At 34.6% G+C, this 9,389-nt stretch overlaps 1 long non-coding RNA gene and 1 other non-coding gene across 8 annotated transcripts in view; both read right to left on the bottom strand.

Annotated features, from left to right (window-relative positions):
- Positions 1-432: 432 nt before the first annotated feature.
- The window catches only part of LOC107195266, an 18,680-nt gene continuing 9,723 nt past the window's right edge, over positions 433-9,389 (bottom strand). For 5 of the 7 annotated variants that reach the window (XR_003046259.1, XR_001516868.2, XR_003046258.1 and 2 more), the window contains 2 exons: positions 2,711-2,809; positions 433-2,438 (listed from right to left, as the gene is read on the bottom strand). This is a non-coding gene — a long non-coding RNA (uncharacterized LOC107195266). Of the gene's footprint in view, positions 2,439-2,710; positions 2,810-3,089; positions 3,255-6,854; positions 6,928-9,389 lie in introns of all 7 variants that reach the window. The other 2 variants (XR_003046256.1, XR_003046257.1) reach the window with 2 other exon arrangements.
- Positions 1,312-1,397, bottom strand: LOC112479646. Its single transcript, XR_003046261.1, has one exon. It is a non-coding gene; the product is annotated as a small nucleolar RNA SNORD127 (small nucleolar RNA).

Raw genomic sequence — 9,389 nt, 5'->3', positions numbered from 1 at the left:
TGGAAAAAATCTACTTAAAAAATACAGTATCCACTTTTTCCAGCTTTCTAACTCAGAGATTATTATTTTACCTGATCTTTGATCTCATCTGAACTTCTAAATTGTTGTCTCCTCTGTGTTTTTCCTATACAAAAACTTCCTCCTATCTTTACTCTCTTTCCATTTAGCCTAAGTCTCTGGTCCATCACTTTACTACTCTCTTATCGATATCTTCGATTCCACGTCCCTAATTTCCTTTTTCATCACACCTATCTGGTAAAACCCCAACCTTGAAATTAAGACAATATTCTACTCTTCATTCTTACAGCTGTTGTGTTGAGTACTGCTCAAATGAATCATGTAAACTGATTCCCTTTAGTAGTTTAGCGCCATTAAAGAAGTCAAGGTATCAAACTAAACTGGAAACGCTCCTTTCCTTGACAAATGCTCTATTTCTCCCTGAGTGTTTCACTCTCCAGTTTTCCACAGAATTATTTCAAATCTTTTCCTCAAATTCTCTGTTCTACCAGTCTAGTCTCATACATGCTAGCTAATCTTGCTAACTCTTTAGCTAATCTCTTTCACTAAAACTATAGAAAAACTATCATACAGAAACTTCAAAAAGATGCTTCTCAGCCCGTGAACTAAAATCTAATCCCATCACCTTCTCTTCACTTCCTGGCAATAGGGGAAGAATGTCCTAATATTTGTCCTATTAAAGCCTAACCCCACCACTGTAGTTTTAGATCTCATCCTCTCTAACTCCCTCGAACTCCCTTCTCAATTAGCTAACCTTAGTACCCCGCTCCCGGCATTGTCAACCCTCTCTATGAGCACTTTCCTATTAGTATTACAACACCCTTAAATCTCTCTCATTCTGAAATTTTAAAGAGATATAAGACACAGAAAACCACCCAAACTCTACAATTTCTTCTACAGATAGCACTCTACCCCTTCCCATTTTCAACATTTATAAAAAGTGTCTATACAAGCCGCCCTTTATTTCCCACCTCTCATTTGCTCTTTAACAATGTATAATACAAATTCTTTCCTAATCTAAGCCAATGAAATTGTTCTTGATTAGATTAGCAAGTACTATTTTTTTTGTATTAACCTAATAGACTCTATTCAGTTTTACTTTGATTTCTCTGCAATATTTGATACTTTGATAATTCCCTTTGTTATATCATAGTTCCTTTTCTTTTGAATATGCACTTGCATCTCTTTTTCCTATTTCATTAATTTTATTATGGTTTGGGGAATCCATCTTGAGATACTGGATATTCTTCGATGTTTTAATCTCATTGTCCTTTATTTTTATTTTTTAAAGAATGGCAACATAGATTTAGAGGGACTATTGTCTTCATTTAGTAATTAAATATATTACATACTGATGAAACTTTTAATCATAGTTGTCATAGTCTTTTTCACCTCACTTTATACCTGCTCTCTGTATAATTTCACCCATTCTCATGACTTTAGTTTTTGCCAAATGTATATCTTCATCCCTGACCTCTCTTCTGAACCTCAGACCCATCTATCTCCCTTTCTACTGGACATCTTCATGTGGATGTTCCATAGGAATCTCAAGTTCAAAATTCTCAAAAATAATTCAACATTTTATACTCTAAACTTGCCTTTGTTCTTTATTTATTCTATTAAATAAATGGTATCATCATCTACCCAGTTGCCCAACCAAAAATCTGGGCCCACCTTGAAGCCTGCCTCTAGAACTAACATACATTCCCCTCCGGCCACAGAAACCTGCCCAGGGAATTTCTCCACCTGATCCTAATCCTCAAATCCCTTATATTTAAAATCAGGCTTGCTTGGCTAATGCCTGAGACAGTCCCAGCAATCAGCACCCATGTCCTAACACTACCGGGTTGTTCACCAGCCACTGGTATAATCATTAACCATCTAATTATCAATAAAATAAATCAGTTTCAAATTTAGACAATGTTTATGTGCATTTTCTGTTTTAATTTTCCTTGTGTGCCCCTCCTCGCCACCGATACTGCTTTTAAATCTCCTTGCAATGGGATATATTCTAGTTCTCTAGGACAGAAAAGGTTGACACCAGCCAGAAATCCTAGATATAGAGGGACAAAGGAAAAAAGGAACTTTTATAAATGTTTCCTTTAAATGATGTGTTCAAACATCCAAGTCTCCTAATTTTATGAATTTGAATGAGGTAAAACTCACCACCTCCATGGTATCATGGTATCACAACAGTAGCACTCAACAGAATTGGCCTTGGGATGTCCCTATGAACCAGGGAGCCCCGAACTAGGTCATTGAGATCCTTGTTGACGGCAATGAAAGCTGTGTGGGAGCTTATGACTCCGCAATCAGTGCTGACTTTCAACACATCTTTTTTATCTTTTGCTGGAGTCTCCCTGAAGCCCATATCCTTTGTCTGGAGAAAGGACTCGGCAGCAAGGTGGTGAATGATGAGGCTAAAAGAAAAAAAAAATCCTGTGACTTAGAGCAAAGCACTCACATGCCAGTTTCTTAGGGCCCTCAAATTTAGGGATGGCAGAGGGAGGAATAAGACAGATAAGGGAAGAGATAAAACTTTGGTGGCTTAAAAAGGAGAAGCAATTTTAGGGAAATAATTCAGCACAAAATTAAGAGCAGGAAGCCAACCCCCAAGGATGGCCAAGACAGACAGAGAGTAAAGGAAGGAAGGAGGAAGAAAGGAAATAGCAAAGGAAAACTAAATGCTCACTTGGCATCAAACAGGCTGTAGAGAAAATGTCACTTTATTCTCAAAACTCTTGCTCTGGAGGGTGTACTTGAGGCAAACTTCTCCTGTTGCCTCTGCTGGCTACAAATCAAAGAAGAATAGAAATGATGGAAGGGCAAGATCACCAAGAAAAATGTCAGAATTGGGGCAGCCCCCACCCCAAAACATGAACATTTCTGACTAGGAACCAGGTAGTCCAGGAGCCCCAGAGACCTGGCATGAAGGAGAAGGGGGTAGGTTGGCTCATTCTGGCAAGTTCGATTGATTGATGAGATCCTACCAGTTTTAATGAAATTGTCCAGAGCACAGTTCAGGGCAGGAACTACTCTGACTAAAGAAACAAATAAGAATGGAAACTCACTGGCATTATTCCAGTTAGCTGGGCATGTATAATTAACCTCTGACTCCTAAAGATTACAGTCTGTTCCGGGGAAAGCATTTTAGCAGATAGAACAAAAGGCAAATCCCAGCTCCGACAAATGTCCTCTACTACAGGCTGCAGAGACCATTTCAGAGCCCTAAGAGCCTGGTGAAAGAGAGGGAACAGAATAAGCACTAAAAATAATAATGGTGACAATAACTACTACTAACTGAATATTTATTATGCGCCAGGTACTATGCAGCACAATATATGTTACATCTAGTTGGTAACACTATACTAGGAGATGGGGGTTATTACTTTTGCTTTACAAACATAAGGAAGCTAAAGCAGAGAGATTTAATAACGTAAATGTGAATGAAGGAAATGTCTGGGAAAGGAGAGCCTGGAAAAGTAGCGATCAGATAAGAAATGGTACCAACCAGGAAAGAGGAACTGATAAGTATAACCAGAGGTGGAAGATGTCTTCCCTTATACATACTAATCAAATGGAATATCAATCTGCCATCTATTCCAATCTACCAGACATATTACAATTGTTCTTTCTTGTTTTCTCTATATCATATGCACGGAAGATAGGATATAGTAACGAAAGAGGCCCCAAAGCACACACCTAGAATGTCAATTATGACAGCCAGAATTCTTAAGGTTTCTCTCTTTCTGGTTGTAAACACGAAGCCCTAACCTCTTCCAGCATCTTGTCTCTGGGTTTCCAATTACTAAGACTGGATGCCATTTCTCCTTTTACGTAAGGCCAAAAGGAGCCCCATTAAATATATAGCCCAAGGCCTTGGGGATATAAAAAATGAATCCTGGAGGCAAGTTGCTGCCTCTGCCCTTGCAGCAGTGTGCCCCTTGCTTCACACTTGCTCTGGATCACCACTTTTGGACACAGGGTCCATCCTTCGCCTTGCCCATAATATATTCAGACTTGTAATTATGGTGCCCTAACTATGATCATGCTTGCCAGAGACCACAACCTGTCAGCATCTTGATATTATCACCTTTAAATTTCCAACTTGATTTGTGAGCTGCAGCTTATGTTCTTTATTCCTTATAAAGGGCTGTGATGTATATGTTTAAGGGTTTTTTGTATGTAAAACTAAAGCTAAACAATGTTGATTGATGGCTAACTATATGTCTAGAACTTAAGTGCTTCTTTGGGTAATAATAATAATAATAATAATAAGGATAATAATTACAATAAGGGCAAAAATTTTATATAGCGCTTATTTTGTGTCAAGCACAGTTCCTACTGCTTTCTTTAGGCATACTCTTTCAAACTTCATGGTAAATCTATAAGGTAAATACTATTACAATCTCCATTTCCAAGTGAGGATACTGAGACTTATGGAGTTTAGTTGATTTGTCCAAAGAACTGACAAAGCAGGAAAACTAGAACTTAAATATATGACTTCTGCCTTAAAGTATAAATACTCTAGGAGAGTTCTGCTCACAGCAATGACAGACTAATTTGTTCCAAGCCAGTAGAAAACCAGAAAAGAGAACATTTTCAATAATCTTTGAAATCATAAGGCTACCAAGATAATAACAATTTCTGGGCCAAGAGCTGGGAGAAGAAGGAGGCTCAAGAGAGATGAGCCTGGCATCTGCTATCCCTTCACCTCTTGAAGCAAATGTCAAGTACAAAACGGATGACTGAAAGGTTAAAAAGCTAAGCAGTTTCAGATTTGAACTTTCCAAAGAGAAGGTATCCTGGTAGACACTCGGGTTTTTTAATACAAGCCTGTAGATAGATCTACATCCTAGAAGTAAGGTCAATCTGAAATAAATCAGCCATCAAATGACTGAAGCTCATTAGATTCTAACTGGACTAACATCTGCTTCTAGTCTGGCAACCCATCAGAAGCAAAGAGTAAATCCTTTCAGAGGCAAGATATCATCTAGAGGCTCAAAGAATTTCCATAACCTTTCACATAAAATATCTGACAACTAACAAAGAAATAGAAAACACCCAAATATTGGGAAACTATACACTATACCTCCGAATAACACAGGCTTTAAAAAAATCATAATGATAATTAGAAAATATTCTCAAGTGGATGCCAATGGAAAATGACATATGAATTTAGAATTCAGCTACAGATATACTTAAATTTATAGCTCTAAATATATATTAGAAAAGAAAAAGTCTAAGAATCAGCTATCTGAGCCTCCATCTCCAGATGTTAGAAAAAAAAAAAAACAGCCAATAAACCCAAAAATTTAAAGTAAAGAAAATAACAAAGATAGGAGCAAACATTATTACTACAGAAAAGAATGATACAATAGAAAGGATCCATAAACTCAAGTGCTGGTGTTTTAAAAGGATTATTTAAACTGACAAACATTTGGGGCAAGGGAAAAAAATAGAGAAGGCACAAATAACCAACATCAGGAATGAAAAGGGAATACTATGACTGATTTTACAAAACTTACTAACATCATATGGCAACATCAGAGATAATGTCATGCCAAAAAAATTTGAAAATGTAGATAAAATATACAAACTTCAATAATAATCAAGAATATATAAAAATATAAATAGTTCTATTTGAATGAAAGAGATTTCAAAACCTTCCCACAGAAAAGTCTCCTGGCAACTTAGAGCAAACACATTTTCTTCTAAAAGAAAATCTTTCAGATGATAGAAAAACAGGCAACTCTTCTCAGTTTATTTTATGATGTTAGTATAAAACTGATATCAAAACCTGACGAAAATGTTTTAAGGAAAAAAAAGCATGTCAATATTTCCCATGAAAATAGATTTAAAAATCCTAAACAATTATGAGCCAATTGAATAAAAAAAATATGAATAAATGGTTGCAGGTTAAGAGATCACAACTAATTTGGGTTTATTTCAGAAATGCAAAGTTGGCCTAACATTTAACAACAGTTATTATAATTCATACATTAAAAGAATGAAGGATAAAATCACACACTCATCTCAACAGATATATAAAATGCATTTGATAACATTTAACAACCATTCTTCTTTTTTTTACAGTAGAAAAGAAAAGTTTTATTAGAAGGGAAAGTCCACTTCCAGACATGGAAGCAGGCCTGAGCAAGAGAAGCGTGGCTCAAAAGGCCTCATTCTTTTTTTAAGAAAAAGAACTCTCAAAACAGAACTACAAGGAAAATTCCTTAATCTGACACAGGATATCTACAAAAAGACCTATAGTAAACAATCACACTATTGATATAATGTTAAACATGTTCCCTCTGAAGTCTAAAATAAGATAAAGATGTCAGCTGTGACCCTTTCTGTACTATAGGTCCTTTCTGGGGCAATACAGAATGGGTGAAAAATAAAAATATAAGGTTTGGAAAGGAAAAACTGGCATTATTTGCAGACTTGATTATCCACAGAAAATCTAAAAGAATCCACTAATATAACTATTAGAATTAATATCTACATCAGGCAAGGTCACTGAATACAAGGTCAACATAATTTTTAAAAGCTATCATAATCAATTTCCATATAGAAATAAATATCCAGTGAATAAAATGTTTAAAATTATTATTTAAAATAGCATCAAACACCTAAGGAAAAACCTAATAAAAAATTCTTGAAGACCTCTACACAAAGAATTATAAAACGTTGCAGAGAAATTTTATGTGTATTGTTTGATTAAGAAAATAAATACATTTACTAATTTTGTGGGAAACCAGGTTTCTTACCATGGAGGAAAAAAGACATAAATAGAGACAGGAGAAAAAAGAGAAATACTGTTATGTTGTTACCTTGGAAGTATGGGTATTAGTAAAAAAATTGTGTTTTTCTTAATCATTCGCCTCTTCTGTCTACTGAACATGCCTAGAATAAACAACAGGCCAGTATCAAAGTTATACCTAACACTCAAATACTTACTTCTTCTACTCATTTTCACTAAAAGAAACAAGGCTTCTTATAAAAGTGGCTGGTTACAGGTACAGAAAAGTACAGGTGAGTCTGAAACATTTTTTTGCAAAAGAAGGGAAATATTCATAAACCAAAGAGACATGTGAAAAAGACATAAGAGCATGTTAAAAGGGGCTCCCACTGGCTAAATCTAGAACTTTACTATGGATTATTACTCAGCTATAAGAAAAGATGAAATACTGCCGTTTGCGACAACATGGATGGATCTTGAGATAATCATGCTAAGTGAAATAAATCAGAAAAGCTGAAAACCACGTGATGTCACCCATAATTGGGATATAAATCTGAAAGCAACAAACAAACATGACAAAGAAGCTCTTGAACATAGACAGTGGATTAGTAGTTACCAGAAGGGAGGGAGAGGTAGATAGGAGTAAAAGGAGTCAAATATTTGGTGATGGAAGGAATTCTAACTATGGGTGGTGAACACACAATGTAATATATATATGACATACTATTTAATTGTACACTTGAAACTTATTGGATTTAGTTGATCAATGTCACCCCAATAATTTTTAATTTAAAAAAAGGAATGAGAGTAATGAATCTAAAAACAAATTGAAAAGTAGCGAAAGAATTGAAAAGTACTTATTGACACAACAAAAGGATGGGGGAGATGAAAGGAGGAGGGAGGAGGGCAAAGTTCTTCTTTACAGGATGATGGCAACTAATATATATATAGAAAAGTTGACAGAATTTAAAAATCACTATTTTGTAACCACTGATAGTAATAGCACTTGGGTGATCACCAGTGAAGGTTAAAGCTACTGAGCAAATGTTTATTGAGAACAGGATATTTATAAAATTTTAATGTTATCTGTCAGACACCACCTTTAACTAAATGGTCAAACTTATCACCAGGCCCAGTTACTTTTAATATTTTTTCCTAATGTTTAATATTAATCTAAACATGAATTCCGACAGTCAAATATAAATTGAGATTCCACAGAAATAACTAGCTAGTACTCTTCAAAATGTCAGTGTCATGAAAGGTAATGAAATGCTGAGAAATTATCTTAGAGAAGAAAAGACTAAAGATATATAATAATGAAATAAAATACTTGTTCTTAGATTTGCTCCTGGAACAAAACCAAACAAACAAAAATATACAAATGATATTATTAGAAAAACTGGCAATTATGGCCTGTATTTAGATAATGCTGTTATTCTCAACATTAAATAAATATTGTGGTTATTTATCAGGATGTTCTGTTCTTAGAAGATGAGGGAATAATTATTTGCATATGAAGAGTTATGATATCTGCGGCTGACTCTCAAATATTTCAGACAAAAAATAACAGCTGAAGCAAGTGTGGTCAAATGTTAATAACCGGTGGACCTGGGTGAAAGGTATGTGTGTCTATTACTCTAGTCTTACAAGTTCTATATAGGTTTAAATTTTTGAAATAAAATTTCGGAAACACATTTAGAAGAATCAAGAAAAACCTAAGTAAATGGAAGGAAATACCATTCAAATAGACTGAAATACTCAATAGAGTAAATACTAAATTCTCCCAAAACTGATCGATAAAAGCAATGCAATTCTAATCACTATCTCAATAGTTTTCCTTTTTGATAAAAATTGATAAGCTAATTCTAAAATACAAACACAAAGTGTCAGGAATAGATAAGACAATCTTGAAAAAGAACAAAGTTCAGGACTTATTCCACTCTATTGGAAAGTAAGATTTATCAGAAAGCTCATTAATTTATATGGTGTAGTACTGGCACATGCCTAGATACATAGACTAATGGGAGGGAAGTGAGGAACCAGAAATAATCCACACGTGTAAATGCTTATTTGTGGCAAAAATGACACTGCTCATCAGTGAGGAAAGGAAAAGCTTTTCAATAAATGGTACAGGGTCAATTTTCTATCCACACACACACACACAAACCCCTACCTCACACAATGCACAAAAATGAATTCCAGGTGAACTATAGATTTAACTGTAAAAGAAAAAATAATACAACTTCTAGAAAATAACGAAGGAAAATAGTTTCATGATGTTGGGTAGGGAAAAACTTTTTAACAGGACACACACAAAAAACACTAACTGTAAAGAAAAAGACTAAAAACTTAAATTATACTAAAATTAAGAACTATTAATCAAAAAATACCATTTTGAGAGTGAAAAGGAAAACTACAGAATAGAAAAAGACATTTCTAGGACAAATTAACAAAATGCTTATATCTAGACCATGGAATGAACTATAGATCAGTTTAAAAAAAAACTAATAGAAAAAAAATGGAAGAGACTTGAATGTGTATCACAAAAGAGGACATCCAAGTGGTCAATAAATATAAAAAGGTGCACAACTACATTAGTCACTGAGAAAATACAAATTAAAACATT

Source organism: Pteropus alecto, unplaced genomic scaffold, assembly GCF_000325575.1.
Source record: "Pteropus alecto unplaced genomic scaffold, ASM32557v1 scaffold5054, whole genome shotgun sequence".
Taxonomy (NCBI): domain Eukaryota; kingdom Metazoa; phylum Chordata; class Mammalia; order Chiroptera; family Pteropodidae; genus Pteropus; species Pteropus alecto.
The sequence above is the reverse complement of the archived record's forward strand: the minus strand, read 5'-3'. Positions and strand labels throughout refer to the sequence as shown.